The sequence below is a fragment of the Lygodium microphyllum genome, chromosome 15, assembly GCF_053477565.2.
Source record: "Lygodium microphyllum isolate KBCC chromosome 15, Lygodium_microphyllum_v1.1.10, whole genome shotgun sequence".
Taxonomy (NCBI): Eukaryota; Viridiplantae; Streptophyta; class Polypodiopsida; order Schizaeales; family Lygodiaceae; genus Lygodium; species Lygodium microphyllum.
The window spans coordinates 3,027,727-3,045,137 of NC_141149.1; the positions used below are offsets into that span (position 1 = coordinate 3,027,727).

At 41.3% G+C, this 17,411-nt stretch overlaps 1 protein-coding gene across 2 annotated transcripts in view; it reads left to right on the top strand.

Moving 5' to 3' along the window:
• LOC148024207 (sugar transporter ERD6-like 4) overlaps nt 1–17,411 on the top strand; it is a 75,591-nt gene that overhangs the window by 43,068 nt on the left and 15,112 nt on the right. The window contains exon 1 of one of the 2 annotated variants that reach the window (XM_087693832.1): nt 8,212–8,443. The exons of the other annotated variant lie outside the window; for it this stretch is intronic. The gene's annotated coding sequence lies outside the window, so the exon portion shown is untranslated. Of the gene's footprint in view, nt 1–8,211; nt 8,444–17,411 lie in introns of those variants that run through there. 2 annotated transcript variants of the gene reach the window in all.

Below are 17,411 nucleotides of genomic sequence, written 5' to 3' on the forward strand. Positions count from 1 at the left end.
CATGCCCGGACGAAGCACATTGAGATCCAGTACCACTTCATCCGAGAAAAGCTTCTGGATGAGACCATCACTGTGGAGTATTGCAAGACGGAGGACAATCTTGCGGATTTGTTTACGAAGGCGCTTCCTCAGGCTCTACTTCGGCGACATTCCAGATCCCTCAGGCTTCTGCCCTGTCCAGGCTCTGAGAGGGGGTGTTAGAGATCATAGCCTGTTTGGCAGCAGCAGGGCAGGTTTGGTGGCAGTCTGCACAGTCGGACTGTGCAGTCGGACTGCCACGTGGCAGTCCGACTGCCTGCAGCCCAGTCGGCTGCATTTAATGCAGCCGACCTGTTCTGGTTGCGCCCTATTTCTGGCGCCCTATTTCCTGGCAGATCTCGGCTATTTATACCCGACGTTCCCAGCAGTCTTACACACTTCTCTGATGCAGATTACAGACCGGTGACGCGCAGTTTCTGTCTCTGTTCACAGATTTCAGACAGCAGACAGTGCAGACTGCAGCAGACTTCGAGGTGGACAGTAGGTTGCATCGTCGAGGTGGAGACACGCAGTCTAGCGCACTGCGCCCGTGTATATATCTGCATATCTTTGTATTCAGCATTCTATATACAGCAGATCTTCATCGTCCACTGTCTCTTTCTCTCCCTTCTCTCTCTGCGTTCTCTCTCTCTCAGTCCTACGCTTCCGCACCGCTGCACTCTGACAGCAACATGTTCTTGTTGCGAAGAATCTATGGCATATTTTCAATGGCACCGAGCAAAGGCCAACCTCTCCAACACCAGCACCACCTCTAGCCTCCACATTGCAAGGTGGCTCTCATGATGCCGAATCATCTTCCTCTTCGACAACGGTCCCCACTCAAGATCAAATTCGATGTGATGGCCATGATGCCCAAGTGCATGCCTCAATTGCTTTATCGGTGAAAAAAGGTATCATTCCATGCATCCAATCATGGAAGATAGCCAAGGATGCATGGCAAAAGCTTGCATCATTATATCAAGTGTGCAATGAAGCTCGCGTTGCTTACTTACGTAAGCAATTGGGAGGTGTTCACATGGAAGAATGAGGTAATATGGATGCCTATCTCACTGGCATCAAATATCTTATTGAATAATTATTAAATATTGATGAAAAAGTTCCAGATAATCAGCTTGTTTCCAGCTCTCTTAATGGCCTACCAGATTCATATCAAGGTTTTGCTACCACCTTGTGGTTGGTAACTATGGGCAACTAAGTTACCTATAGTTTTGACCAGCTTGTATCTCTTTTATTGCAGGAAGAAGAAAGCCCTCTCAACGGCAATGCTATGGGCAACCAAGTTACCTATAGTTTCGACCAGCTTGTGTCTCTTTTATCGTAGGAAGAAGAAGCATGGCAACCGAACTAGTCTTTTCTACCCACCACTGTGGAAAAGGTCTAAATCATGTGAAGTACAAGCATGCTGGTCAAAAACCAGCAAATAACCATGCTGGTCATTTGTCTTCTTCATCAAATAATTCCTTCAAGACATCTTCCCATGTTGGTCCATTCTCTTTCCATTCCTCCAAAGGTACATCCTACAAACCAAAGAAGTGCAATTATTGTCAAAAGACGGGCCATGACATCATTGAATGTCGTAAGCGCACGCACTGTATTAGAGAAGAAGAAAAAGGAGTATGGTCTCGTTGTCACCAATGAGATTGCCAACCTCGCCAAGCACAAAGAATATACTTTCTTCATTGCATGTCAGTATAATCCTTCTATATATGATGCATGTTTTCTTATCACTAATGTGGCTTCTACTTGGTATTTCGATAGGAGTGCTTCTAAGCACATCACTTCTTGTCGAGAATTATTCTCATCCATTTCTCATATACCTAAGGGGGGGGATAGTCATGTATGCAAACAATGCCTCTTATGCAATTGAAGGCATTGGTACTATGTAAGTTAATACTATTTGTGGCACTTCCATGGCGTTACAGAATGTTTTCTATGTGCTAGGCATTAAGAAGAATCTCATTTCCATTTTAGCCATTGCAACTTTAGGGTTCTTTGTCATTTTTGATCAAGGTTGCAGCCATACGTACCTATGGATCGATCTGTACCGTACGGATCGTATTGTACAGATCTGTACGCGTACGGATCTATCCGTACGTTTAGTTTTTTTGAAAACCCCTTTTTGACCTTCAACATACGAATTTGGGCTTATTTTGGAATTTCGCTTGCAGCGCTCTGTTTCACTCTGTCTTTGCACACTGTGCACATTGCAACCAGGTAATTCTCGCGCTCTCTCTCGCTCATGGCCTTGGTCCCCCATGATGCATCTTTGTCTCGTAGTGCTCTCTCTCTCTCAACCGCGAGTGGCCAATGTACTACATGATTAATCTCGTCTCTCTCGCTCCCTCTTAAGTCCCTCTCCCTCTCCCTCTCTCTCTCTCTCTCTCTCTTCCTTTGGAGTATGCTCTAAGCTCTGTCTCTCTCTTTCTTTGTGTCACACAGCTTCTAGGATCCAATATGCCGAAGCCATGCGACCCCTACTGGCAGGAGCACACCAATGTCATCCGTGTTATTAATATGCAGACCAAAGTTGGTTCTGGCATGCGTAGATGGTGAAGAAATCGATCAGGCATGGAGATAGAGATAGACAGACCTTACGCTCTGAGAGAGAGACAAAGAGAGTGCGAGTAAGCATAGTAGAGAGTGAACACGTTTTTTCGGTACAAGGAAGAGTGTACCACTTTAGGTTTTAGATTGATGTATGTATGAAAGTATAATGTGCTAAGGGTGTGTCCACACCCGTGCACATATAAAAGGCATGATGGCCCTTTATTCCCAACAACCTCCCACCTAAAGGCAATGTGCCTTAAGAGAAGAAAAGAATAAGCAAAGTCTAAGTATGTAGAAAGCTGAAATAAATATATCTATCCAACTCCCATCATCTGTTGGCAATGAGCAAACTGCTCTGCTGGAAGACCCTTCGTGAGAAGGTCTGCAGGATTATCATCTGTATGCACTTTGACAAGCTCAATGCTCTTGCTGTCAAGTACATCTCTAATGAAGTGATATTTCACCTGTATGTGCTTTGTCTTTGTATGAAAGATAGGATTCCGTGCTAGCATGATAGCACTCTGACTATCACAATGGAGAACAGGTAACTCTGTGATGCCAAGCTCTCCCACCAGACATGAAAGCCATAAAGCCTCCTTGCATGCCTCAGTGGTAGCTACATACTCTGCCTCTGTAGTAGACAATGCAACACACTTTTGTAGCCTGGAGATCCAAGAGACCGCTCCTCCTGTGAAAGTAAACACATACCCAGAAGTGGATTTCTTGCAGGCCACATGACCAGCATAGTCTGCATCCGTAAAGCCAACAACAGATGCCTTCTGCTTTCCAAAGCAGATGCACAACTCCTTTGTGCCTTTGAGGTATCTCATAATACCTTTCACTGTATCCCAATGCTTCTTGCCAGGGGTTGCCATGTATCTGCTAACCACTCCCACTGCGGCCATTTCAGCCTTCTCATCATCAGATGTAGGGCTGTTCTCTGCACTGAGTTTCACATATGGAGGCAATGGAACCCCAATTGTTTTCCCCCCCTCCATATTGAAACGTAGCAAAACTTTGGAGATATACTCTTGCTGAGATAGATAGAGTAAACCTTTAGATCTATCTCTGAGTATTCGCATGCCAAGAATGTGATTTGCATCGCCCAGATTCTTCATGTCAAAGTTGCCATGAAGACTTTGCTTCAATGAATCCAAGGCATGAGTATCCCTGCGAGCAATCAGCATGTCATCAACATACAAAACCAAGATAATCACGCTGCCATCTGCTGCCTTCTTGGTGTACTGGCAGTGATCCACTTGACTTCTATGAAAGTCTTGGGACTGTATGAATGTATCAAACTTATGATACCATTCTCTTGGTGCTTGTTTCAGCCCATACAAACTTCTTTTGAGTTTACAGACCATTTGTTCTTTCCCTTGTTCAACAAACCATTCAGGCTGCTGCATATATATGTCTTCATGCAGATCACCATGTAAAAATACAGTCTTTACATCCATCTGTATGAGCTCCATATCCTCAACTGCAACCAAGCCCAAAATGGTTCTCAATGTAGTCATCTTGACTACTGGAGAGAAAATTTAATCAAAATCAATTCCATGCTCCTGCTTGTATCCCTTTGCAACCAATCTTGCTTTGTACTTTGGTGAGGAACCAGAAGCGACCTTCATTTTGTAAACCCATTTGTATGGAAGGGTTTTCTGCCCTTTAGGCAACTGCACCAAGTCCTAAGTGCCATTTTTGTCAAGAGATTCCATTTCTGATAGCATGGCTTTATACCATTTCTTGCTGTCATGTCTGTCCATTGCTTCCTTGAAGCAAGACGGTTCACCATAGTCTGTCAACATGACATACTCAACCACATCAATTGCACCAGGAACAAATTTGTCAGGTTGTCTAGTAGCCCTAGACGATCTCTTGACCCAATGGTCATTGTTTGTTGGCTGTTCCTGCAAATTTTCATTTTCAGCATGCTGTCCTGGCATTTCAGCCTGCAAATCAGCATTAACAGCTTGCTGTCTTGGCTGTTCCTGCACATGTAATGGCTCACTTTCATGGGCAATAGCTGGCTGATCATTTCCAGCACCATTTCTTGCATTTACAGGCTCATTTACAGCAGGTATTTGCTGCTGTACAACGGGCACATTTTGCTGTCCAAAAGGTATTTCTTCCCGAAATACAACCCTACGGACCTCCTCAGTCTTTTCGGGTTGTTTGTGCATGCGATCTTTCCGGAAGATAACGTCATGGCTACGTACTATTTTCCTTTTCTCGGGATCCCACAATTCATACCGCATTTCACCCTCGTCACCATATCCTAGGAAAATGCATTTACAGGACTTTGGCTCAAGTTTGCTGCGTTTTTCTTTACGAATGTGCACAAAAGCCTTGCAGCCAAACACTTTTAGATGAGCATATGAAGGTGGCTTTCCCGACCACGCTTCTTGGGGAACTCCCTCCCACACCCAACAGACCCCCCCCCCCCCCCCCCCAACCCAAAAGACCTGTTCGGTGACCGATTAATCAAGTGAACGGCTGTCATAACGGCCTCTACCCAAAAACCATGGGGTAATGCAATATGAGACAGCATCGTACGGACCTTATCCTGTATGGTCTGATTCATACGCTCTGCAACTCCATTTTGGGGTGGATTATGAGGGGTAGTGCGCTCCCTCTTTATCCCTTTGCTGTCACAAAATGCCTGAAAGGATTTGGACACATATTCCCCACCATTGTCAGAGTCAAGACACTTAAGTGTCTTATCTGTCTGATTTCAGCGAATGCCAAGAATTTTTTAAACCTGTCAAGCACTTCATCCTTGCTACGAATAGGGTAAACCCATACTTTCCGTATAGCATCATCGATAAAGGTGACAAAATATTTCTTTCCCCCTAAAGATAATCCTGGCATTTGACATACATCTGAATGTACTAACTCTAGAGGAGAAGATTTCAAAGAAAGAGACTTTTTGTGAGAAGTCTGTGCATTTTTGCCATAAATACAATGATCACAGTGCTTAAAATCAGCATAAAGAAGACAAGGCAAGTAACCCAAATGAGAAAGCACTTTCATTCTTGTTTGACTTATGTGTCCTAATCGACCATGCCACAAAGAAACACTTGGTTGCTCGGTCACGGCAACAACATGGTCACGCACACTAGATACATGAAGTAGATACAACGTACCACTCTTGCAACCTCTGGCAATAACCCTAGATCCCTTACAGATCTTCCATTTTCCATCACCAAAGGTGGTATGAAAACCATCATCATCTAGCTGCCCTGTGCTGATCAAGCTCTTCTTGAGCTGAGGTACATGCCGTACATGCTGAAGTGTAAAGACAGAGCCATGCTGAAACTGTAACTGCACACTGTCAATACCTGCAATCTCACATGCATAGTTGTCCCCAAGATGGACAACACCATGTCGACCCTTTGTATATGCGGAAAACCACTCACGATGAGGGGTGACATGAAAAGAAGCACCTGAATCAAGAATCCAGGTATGCATGTCATTGTTTGTATCTGCAAGTAGAGCATGTGCCCCAAAATGTGAAGAGACAAAGGGTACATCACTCCCACTGTCACTGTCATGAGTGACTACATTTACCTCTTCAATTTTTACACTGCTTTTCTTAGGTTGACTGTTCTTCTTCTCTTCCTTGCAATCATCTGTTTTCTTGCCTTTTCCTTTCTCTTTCTTCCATTTGTAGCGGTCACGTTTAAAGTGACCTTTCTTGCCACAATGATGGCATTCAACATCTTTGCCACGTGATTTATTGCGTCCCTTGCCATCATATTTGCCCTTTTGCTGTGATATGCCCCTAGTATGCAAAGCACTGGAAGACTTACTGGATGCATTGTTTTGTCAATTCATCTCTTCCATAAGTAGAGCACTCTCTACATCAGCATACAAAAGGATCACATTAGAATTGCTCATGGCAGTCGTGAATGTATCCCAACTCTCTGGTAGAGTGCAAAGCAAGAAAGTAGCCTTAAATTTCTCATCAATCATGAAGTTCAAGGCAACCAGCTGGCTGAAAATGGAGTTAAACTCACTCAAGTAAGTAGACATTGCTGTAAGCTTTTTCAGCCAATACACTTTACTTGCAGCGCTCTTCTGTGCATACAGTTCTTCCAGTCTAGTCCATATAGCATATGCAGAATCCAAACCTTCAATGTTGAAGAGCAAGGCATCAGAAATCGATAGCGCTATGGTTGAGCGTGCAAGCTAATTCAACTCATCCCAATCGTCGTGATCCATATCCACTGGCTTTGCCCCTTTAGTTTTGATCGGCTTTGCCTTCTTCTTTTGTAACATGATATTGTAGGACTGTTTTTGCCACACTGCAAAATTATGTGCGCCTTCAAGCTTCTTTATATGCATCAAATTACTGCTGTCATTGCTGCCAGCCATGGTTTTCAGCTCAAAAGTGACAAAAAAATCAGTAAATGCAGGCCCAAATTGTCACCCAAGTGACCAAAGTACAAACAAGTACCAATCAGCAATAAATGACTATGCAGAAGTATAGATTTCAGATCTGTAATTCAGTTTTCAGAAGCACCAAACCAAGTGCTACAGCATTATCCAAGTGATTATAGCTGTTCCAAAGGGCATGTGCATCACATTACATGAGAAATCCCAAAATTTCAGTTGCAATTTCTGTTGTATGTGTACCCACAGGCATAAAATTTGACACGAACGGTCAAAAGCCCCAAAATTTTATGCTCAAAAGCTTTGGCGATACCTTTGTGTGAGGAGGCTACAGATTCAAAGAGTGCTAGACGGAGGAGCATTCATCGGGGGAAGCTGCCTGTTTGTACGCAGCGGACTCGGGCGAATGAGGCTGTCACTCTCATTCATACTCAGAGGGAGCCAGGAGATGATGATGTAGCACATGGATCTCATGATACATCTTTCATGTCATCACATGTGCCCATGATGACAGAGTCTGAGTATGACGACGAGGGCAATGTCTTGACAGATGGGGACTTACTCTCTTCTGGTGCATCGTCATCATCATCATCATCATCATCTAATGAGGAGTTTTGACTCTTAGATTACGTTTCATTGTGGAGGCTAGAGTCTGGACTAGCCCTTATGGGCCTTTTTGAGGACATTTCTATGATGTAGTGTTGCAGCTTGCTATGTAGTATGTGCATTGTATTCAGTTTGTTTTGATGCATTTGCAGCCTTTTAACATGGATGAGAGTCCAGACTTTTGTTGTGTAAACATTGATTCATCAGTTTATATAGAGCTAAGAGTGGTGATTGGTGATTAAAGATTGATCTCTGATTGAAAACTGGTTTTGGTATTTGATATTTGATTTTTGAAGTAACAAGTTTTACAATGTGCGGCAAGGGTTTTGTGATTACTAATCAAATGTGTATTAGCAAAGACCTTATTAGATTGTCTTGTAGGCCTCTCTCACAATTTAAAATGTATTTGGATCTTTTTATGTTTATTTTGATATGAAATGCCATATAGATTGATATATTTTACAATGGTATGTATTTTTACGTACACAAAAATTTTATATGTACGGAACAACGTACAAATACGCACTGTACATTATGTACAGTACGTACACATCAACCTTGTTTTTGATGGCCCTTGATGTGTGGTATATGATGATCAAGTTTCTTTTTTCATTGTCTTGATAGGTACCCTCACGAAAGGACTCTATCGTTTTGATTCTTATGATCAATACCTTGCTAAGTATCCCATCGATAGTGTCTTATTAACAAAGGAATCTTTTCATGATACACATTTATGGCATCAAAGGCTTGGCGACATAAACTATTGAGAGCATTGATGAAGCTCTAGAGGATATGGTTAAAGATCTACCAAAAATTTACTTGTCATCAAATCTCATTTGTGAAGGTTGTTTACTTGGTAAGATGCATAGATTCTACTTTCCTAAGGATTCTCATATTCATTTGCCATCTATTTGTTAGTTTGTCTATGTTAGTCATGTCAGTCAGTTATCTCCTGGTTGTGGGCTCTTGTTAGTGTTTGACGGAGGCATAGGAGCTTCGACACTTTACGTGCATTTTCTTTAGTTGTCGGCTTCTTGTGTTCATTCTTAGGTGTCATGAGGACATGCATTTTTGAAACCTCACTTAACATGTGGATTAAATTTTAATCACATGATTAAGTAAATGTTGCATATGTGAGGTGCAATTGGGATTAGAGTAAATTTACGAGCCCGGGACCCAAGAAAATCACGGGATGTCAAAGGCAAAAGTTGCTATAAGTTATGTTGCATAGGTACTTGGTGGTATTTGGTATCAATTGTTGGCTTAGGTCATTCATTTGGCCATAAGTGTTAGTTGGTAATGCTAGAGATGTGGCGTTTAATAGTATCTAATGCCGATCTAATGGTCAAAGATGGCATAGAGAGACTCGAGAGTGGAAGATGCTTAGCCAATTTAATTATTGGCCAGTCAGATAAATTTTTTGGGCATTGAAATAATTATTAGATTAATTTTCAGTAATTAAAGGCTGAAAATTAATATTTAATGATGGATAATGTTGAAAAAACCATTTGGGAAGGGTGCCACTATGCAAACTTGCCCATACAGGCTGGTAAAAGGCTGAAGAAGAGGAAAAACGAGATCATTCTTGTTGTAGCAAATGTGGGAGAGTTGTGAGCAGCCATGGCTAGCCTATTCTCAGCCATTGTAGCTAGCTACGAGTGAGTTTTGAGCAGGTGATTGTAGATTCGGATCCTACACAGTTGGGCGATTGTATCCAGGTACAAGGTGACATCTGGTTTGGATGTCTCAGCTCTAGGCGACAGCATTTAATGTTGTTGTGGCAAGGCAGCAGGTGCGTTTGATTGATTTTCAATCATTTTTCATGACAAAACTCTGAATTTTCTCTCTATAGCTTTCTCTCTCATCTCTCAGCCATTTCACACCTTGCTTCGAAGATCTCAGCATTTGGACCGTTGGAGGCTGAAAAATTGCAAATTTCTCTGCTAGAAATTAGGGTTTAGTAGCAGCCTTGGGAAGCATGCCAGAAATTGGAAGCTCCAAGACTTGGAACTAGCCAGCCATTGAATTTGGGGCATTTTCATCGTCTATGAAGTGGGTGAAGGCGAATTAAGAATCCGAATCAAGGGGCCAAACAGATTGAAGACTTGCTGGTCACTTTGGACAGCAAGGGAAGTTTGGATTGTGAAGGGGATCGGGAGAATCCCATTGTAAATCAACTTCTTCTTCAATAAACTTAAAGAAATACCGAAAGGGGCGCAAATTTTGGAGCCAATACGGTGTGTATTCTCCAAGATCAATAGGTAAATTTGTGTTTTTCAGATTTGCATTTATTGTTTGTAGTTGTAATTAAGTTTAATCAGAGATTTATCACCTATCCACGGAAGGAAGGTTGGTTTCACTAGGTTAGTTTCTACTTTCAAGTTTCCACAGTTTGCCTACACTTGCTAGACATTATCATTGTTATCTGGGATTATTTTTGGGCCTCCCCTATTTTTTTTGGCATTTTTTTTGAAGTGACTAGTATTTATTGCTGGTTGGCCAGCATTTATGGCATCTACAGGTGCAAGTAGCTAGTTGTTTGGTCTTCTAGCCATTTATAGCCACACCCTCCACTTGGCAGACACACATACTCTTTAGTCTTCAGTCTTCCGTTTGCAAGTGCACACTCCGAGACTTCAACACTTTGTGCTTGGTGTTGCCATTGTCATTAGCTTGATCTAGTGCCCTCATTGATGCTTTGGGCCGTGTGCAGTGAATGATTAGTCTATTCCCATTGTATCAACATTCTTCTTCAATTAGTGCAATATCTTTCTTCATCTTTTGCTTCCTCTCTCTCTCTCTCTTTGCTTTTCTTTGTGTTTGTGTTTCTCTTCCTTTGTGCACTCTCACATGGTGTCATCGCTTAAGTGAGGACACAGTTTGGAGATTTCGTGCAGAAGAGTAGTTTTTCATCGCAGAGGAGTAGCCCAGATTTATTAAACATAGGTTTTCAGCTTGTGTTTTCTGTACTTACTGCGCGTACAAGTGGTTAAGTGCCCAGGCAACCTTGTCTAGATATTAGGCGGCTCTAGTTTTAAACATTTTGTAGCAAACACAAATTTGCGTTTTGTAGGTGGTAGCTTTCTGGCATAGACGACAACTTCCTGGTGTAGGCGGCCCCCTTCTGGTGGTAGGCGACAACTTTTTCCTGACAGACAACATATCTAGAGTCCATGTAGTTGATTGCCTTCTGTCTCCATCCAAACATAGCTTTCAAGGTGAGTGCAAGATCAAAGTGTCTTACCAATTCACGAGCTTTGATGACTCAGAGGAGGAGCTTCTTTTCATACACTCTTCTGATGAGAGATACAATTATCACGATTATAGTTGGTGAGAGTCCCCCATTGACACTTGTCTCCCTTCTATTCATCTATCAAAGAAGGCTTTGTTTTAAGTGAAGATGCTATTCTTGATATTCTTGGTGCAGGTACTTGTCTTATCTTCATTATCCAAAGAAAACAAACTTGATGGTTCGAACTATCGCTGTGGTACTTGATACCTTCGATCTTTGGGCTCTTGTTTTGGATTCTATTTCTTGTCCTAAGGAGGATCTAGCAGATGGGACTTCTATGGACTTTCTAGCCTTGTGGGATCGGCTCAACTCTTGAGCCTATTCCTTTCTTTCCTATCCCCTTTGACGGATGGGAGTACTTCTTCTTCTTCATCACATACTTTCACCCCTTTAGCCTCCCCTTCGGAGTCTTCTAGGGATGCTCAGCTGTTAGAGGGGGAGCCTTCTTTAGATGAGGAGGATTTACCTTCCCTTGGTGAGGGGGAGTCCCTACCACAGATAGGTGCATTATAGGTACCGGAGGCTACTCAGTCTCTCTCATAGCAGGATAAGCCTATTCGAATTCCTCCTTGGTATTGGCGCTCATGCAAGATTTAGGTGTTTCTCACTTTCGTGCTTCTCCTACTGGTCCATCTAGATCAACTCTCTTACAGGCACAGTGGAATAGTTTACTTTGTGTGAACTATGCTCTTATATCATAGATTCTTCATGACAATGAGTCTACTATTGGTCCTAAGGGTATCAGGGCTTTCCTTATGAAGCATCCAAGATTGAAAGGAACTTCTAGCCGTAGACAATTTGCTCTTCAAGCTCTTGAACCCGCATGGATCACAGTCCGATAGATAGAACTAGTTGAGAAGGCTTTTGCATAGGATATTTGGTATCAGACCATGCAAGAGGAGCTCGATTCTATCGAGCATAATCAGACTTGGTTGTTGGTTTTGCAGCCCCCGAAGCGGAAGGTGATAGGTGTGAAGTGGGTCTATAAGACCAAGTACCTCACAGATGGCTCCTTGAACAGACATAAAACTAAGCTTGTTGCTAAGGGTTTTACACCTACGGCTCGGATGTCTACTATTTGGGCTATCTTGGCTCTTGTAGCCCACCAACACTGGCCTGTTTATTAGATGGACGTAAAGTTATCCTTCTTGAATGGTGTCCTTGAGGAGGAGATAGCTCACCCCTCATGTCCTCCATCTTTGTGATGTGCTCCTTCATAGAGGAGTCATTAAGACTGAGCATCTGCAACTTTGGAAAGGGGGACCATGTCTATAAATTATGGAAGGTCCTTTTTGGCCTAAAACGGGCTCCTGAGGCTCAGTACTAGAGGATTTGGTTGGCTCATGATCCCAACCTATACTTCAAGGTTGAGGGTAATAGGTGTGTTTTGCTCATCGTGTATGTCGATGATCTTATCATTACCATAGTTGTCAGGTACGAAAAGTACGGTATGGTACGGTATGATACAGTACTAAATGGTACCTTAAGATTTTATAAGGTACGATACGATATTAGTACGAAAAAAAAATTAACTTCATTATTTTGAACTATAGATGATAGAACAGATGTTTAAAGTTTAAATAGCAATGCTATTGGAGTATATAAGATGAATACTTGAGGGTAACACGCCAAAACCTCTATGGCATATGCCGCATGTGCAACATACGCTACAACTTACAAGTACATACATAGGAGTGGATATATCATACATGAATGATCATACAAATAAGAGGCATGTATGCTCGAGAGAGAAGGTTGAGAGAGAGAGAGAGAGAGAGAGAGAGAGAGAGAGAGAGAGAGAGATGAAATGACATTAGATGATTTATTAATGTCTACAAGAGGCCAAAATGACTTGTGAGACCAACAGTTACCTAACAAACCACCAAAGGTTTTGGTAAAAGATTTATGAATTTTGTTATGGTTTTGTTTAGCATTGCTAAGGCTAAAGTAGCTACCGATGATACATTCACTAATTCGTGTACTCTTAGAAGGTACATTAGGCCAAGCTATCCTCTAGCCTAGTTTTATTAGCAATGTGTACTAATGCTTTGGGTTGGGTGTGCAAAATGAGCTGTGAACAAAGGTAAAATCAATAGGATTAAGCTACTTGATGATTCTCAAATGGTGCTGAATTTATTTATTGATGACACTAACATATTGTGAAAAATGATGGAACATCAATTAGAAACATTTGGAACTGCTTGAATACCTTATGTATGGCCTTTGGCTCTAGGATAAATCATAACAAAACATGTATGAGGAGTCTAATCAAGCTTCCATCCCCTTTCTTGGTTGATTGATCAAGGCTACAAAATCACCACCACCACCATAACAACAACAGTCAACAATCCAAATCACCACCAACAACAACCACCACGCCCCAAAAAAAAAGTGCTTGTTTTTTGGTACGAATTTGTATGGTACGGTACGAACCGTACAGTACGAACCAGTTCGTACTACGTACGAGTGCAACTATGATCATTACAAGGAGTTATACTCAGAAGGTTGTTGGGAGGCAGTGTTTACTTGGGTGCGACGGGACACCACCTTTGAGCTGACGCCCAACCTTGGGGTATGACATCCCTTTAAGGGAATCCGCCGGGATTGGTAGTTTTAGCTGGTGAGAGTCCAGCACTACTTGGGCTCCTGAATCGGGGTGCTAGGTGCCTACCCACATTCCACCCTTTGGGTGGAATCTTCCAAGGATGTTGATCTTGAAGGAAGTAGCGAAATCATAAGCTAGTGGTACAGGGTTCCGCCTTTGAGTCTGATTAGGCACTCGGCTCAAAAAACAAAAAAATAAAATCATATTCCATAGATTTTGTGATAAGAATTTGACACGACGGATCTTGGGATCCTACACTTCTTCCTTGGGTTGGAGATCTATCAGATGGCATAGGGCATTTTTATTTCATAGCACAAGTACATGACCAAGCTTCTCTTGAAGTTTGGTATGGCCGATTGTGGGCCTATTTCTTGTCCTATGGACCTTGAGTCCAAGGTTTTGGCAGCCAGAACTCCCCTTACAGATGCCACAAGTTATAGATGTCTTGTTGGCTTCCTCATTTGGCGCATTCACACTCGGCTAGATATTTCTTTCGTTGTGGCATTGTTATCTTCTTTCATGAAGTCTTTCTTCACAGCTAGTTCTGGCCATTGTAGACTACTTCCTCTTCAACCCAAGAAATGCATGAATTACCAAGTATGAAACAATTACCACTAATGGACCATAGCAGCTAGAAACGTCAGAAACATGTTTCGTAAGTTTCTTTAAAGAGGGGGTAAAATAAGAAACACAGATTTTTTAATATAGGGATTTTTAATAGTTTTGACTAGGGAAAGAGGTTCTAAACCTCTATGGAACTCTTTCTTAGACAAAGAATGGCTAATTGAGCTTGAGTGATAATAGAGTCATTTGAGAATAATACATTATACGTTACGTATCCACGATCCATTATAGACTTGTCACTTATGTCAAAGTTAGCCTTTGGACAAGCTATATTATGGTTTAGAACTGAAACATTATGATTGATACATATCATACAAAGAAAATTGAAATTAACATGCAAATAGTCTATCTATAATATGGACCGAGTCAAGTTGCAACATCACGATTCTCATTTCAAAACAAATTGACAAAATGTCAAAATCGAGAATGAATCATAATATATCATAAATAACTCATAAATGAGACTAAAGTCGTATAATATTCAACTCTCAAGACAAGAATAGAGACTAGATTGACCAAGGCCAATAACCACACAAAATCACAAAAGAATCAATCTCTCATCCAAAATCTTGAGCCCTCACGAGTCATTACACATCATCATCATCATGTTTAACATTGCCCAATAGTTTTTGTCAAAAAAATCATGTTTTGGGTTCCAACTCACAAAAAAAAAAACGCCCACGTTTTTTACTCTAAAAAACGTTTCGTACTTTAAGAAATGTTTCGTAAGTTTCAAATCAAAAAAACGTGTTTCTTAGCTGCTATGTAGTGGACACCCTTGTGTCAAAACAACTAGCCCAATCATTGTGTGTAAAGGCATGCGAGCAAAGAGTAGTGCCTTTAGGACTGAAATGGCCTGATGTTTGATTGCCTTTCAGATAATGAAAGACACTTTTAACTGCTTGCCACTCACAAGGTCCAATCAACAGTATGTCATCCACATAAAGAATGAGAATCAAGAGGCTATCGCCATCTTTGCAAACATAAAGTGTGCTTTCAGTGTGTGAATTACTAAAGCCAAGAGCAATCAAATATGTATGTATCTTCTCATACCATGCCCTAGGTGCCTACTTTAAACCATAGAGGGCTCTCTCATGCAAATAACACACTTTGCTTTTTGATCCTTTTTGAACAAAGCTAGGAGGTTGAGTGACATAAACCTCCTCATGAAGATCCATTCAAAAAGTTTTCACATCCGACTGATGTACATATCAATCATAATGAGCAGCCAAAGCAATGACATTGCAAATAGTGGTCATACGTGAAGTGGGTGCAAATGTCTCATCATAGTCAATCACATGCTAGTGGGCATATCCTTTGGCAACAAGATGTGCATTGTAGTGATCAATGCTACCATCAGATTTGCATTTCAATTTGTAAACCCACTTGGTGTCTATAGCACGCTTGTCAGCAGACAAGTCACATAACTTCCATGTGTCCTTTTTATCAGTAGAGTTCAACTCTGATTGCATAGTTGCCATCCAATTTTCATTTTTAAGGCATCATGTAGAGAAACAAGTTCTTCATTGCATGTAGCGGCTACAAGTGCATGTGCAACCAAGTTACCTTGTGCATGGCGAGTGGCTGCTCTAGCTCTATTGGGAAGAGGAATAGGCTGTTTGGTGTCTCATAATGTATGTAAGAGCCATCTGGGGACTATTTTAGCTTCTTGAATAGAAGCCCTCTCATCGGCCACTTCATAATCAATAATGCCTTTGATCAATGGGCTCAAAATCAGGTTGCTGTTTAGCATGTGTTTGCTGCTGTAAACCCTCAATAGGTTGCTGAAATTGGCCAAAATCAGGTTCACTTTGCTGAAATAAAGGCAGCACACTGTCAAACATGTCCATAGGCCCCACATTGGGTTGATTTTTGTGGTCCATGAAGGGCTGACCAGCATGTTTAGTGAATACCACATCTCTACTAACAAAAATCTTGTTGGTGGAGGGTTGATACAAGCGGTACCCTTTACTTTTTGCACTATAATCAATAAAAATGCATTTGACATCCTTGTCTTCTAGTTTATGTCTTTGTGGCTGTGGCACCAAAGCATATGTCAAAAACCAAAGACATGGATATGTAATACCATTGGTTTCCAGCCATTCTAAGCCTCATAAGGTGTACATTCAGCCAATGTGCTGTGATTTAGCACATACAGTGCATAGATGATAGAATTAGGGCAAAACTTTGGAGGTAGCCTATTATGTGATAATATACAACATGCCATTTCCATCAAAGTGCAATTTTTTCTTTCAACCACACCGTTTTATTGAGGTGTCTAAGATGTAGTACATTGATGGATAATACCCCTTTTAGGCAAAATGGAGTTAAACTCCAGTGACACATATCCCCCTCCAACTTTTTATTGGTACATAGTGTAACTCGCTTGCATCCACTACCATTTTCAGCAATGGCCAATAATGGTTTAAAAAATGCAAACACTTTTGATTTGTGCTTCAAAGCATATACCCAACAATGACAAGCGATGTCATCAATGAAGGTAGCAAAGTACAAGTATCCTTTGATGGGTTTGACACACATGGGGCCACAAACAATACTATGCACAAGCTATAATTTCTTATTAGCACAAATATAACCATCCTTGGGAAACGAAGCATGGGGCATTTTGCCAAGTATACAACTTTCACATACATTGTGAGTAGGTGCTTTCAACGGAGGGAGATCAAGCACTATATTTTTGCTTTTTAGGTGAAGCATACTACTAAATTGAGCATGCCATAACTCAGTGTCATCTACAATGGTGACATCAACATGTATGCATTCTTTGATGCTCTCCTCTTATATAAATCAAGCTAATAGAGTCCATTGTACAAAGTACCAATGAGGCATCCCCATCACTATAGTCATAGATTCTATATTGATTCATGTGGACTTTAACCACAAAATTAGCACATGCAATGGTTGAAACTGAAAGCAAAATTTTCTCTATGCTTAGCACATATAATATTTTTTAAAGCATGATAGTTTTTCCATCCACTGCAATGATGAGAATCTTACCAATGCCTTGAATTGCATACGAAGCATCGTTTGCACATACAACAGATCCCCCCCTTTGATATATCTGCATATGATACAAACAAGTTACCAAAGGATGTTATGTGCTTAGAAGCTTCATTGCTAAAATATCATGTGTTGCAATTTTTAGTTATTGAAAGACCATGCTCATGTGAAATAGGATCATATGAGCAACACAAAACAAAGGATAGGATTGACCAATGTGCAAGGTGGTCAAATGTGCGGTTACATCCTTCACATTTGTTGAATTTTCAGCAATACTTGTGC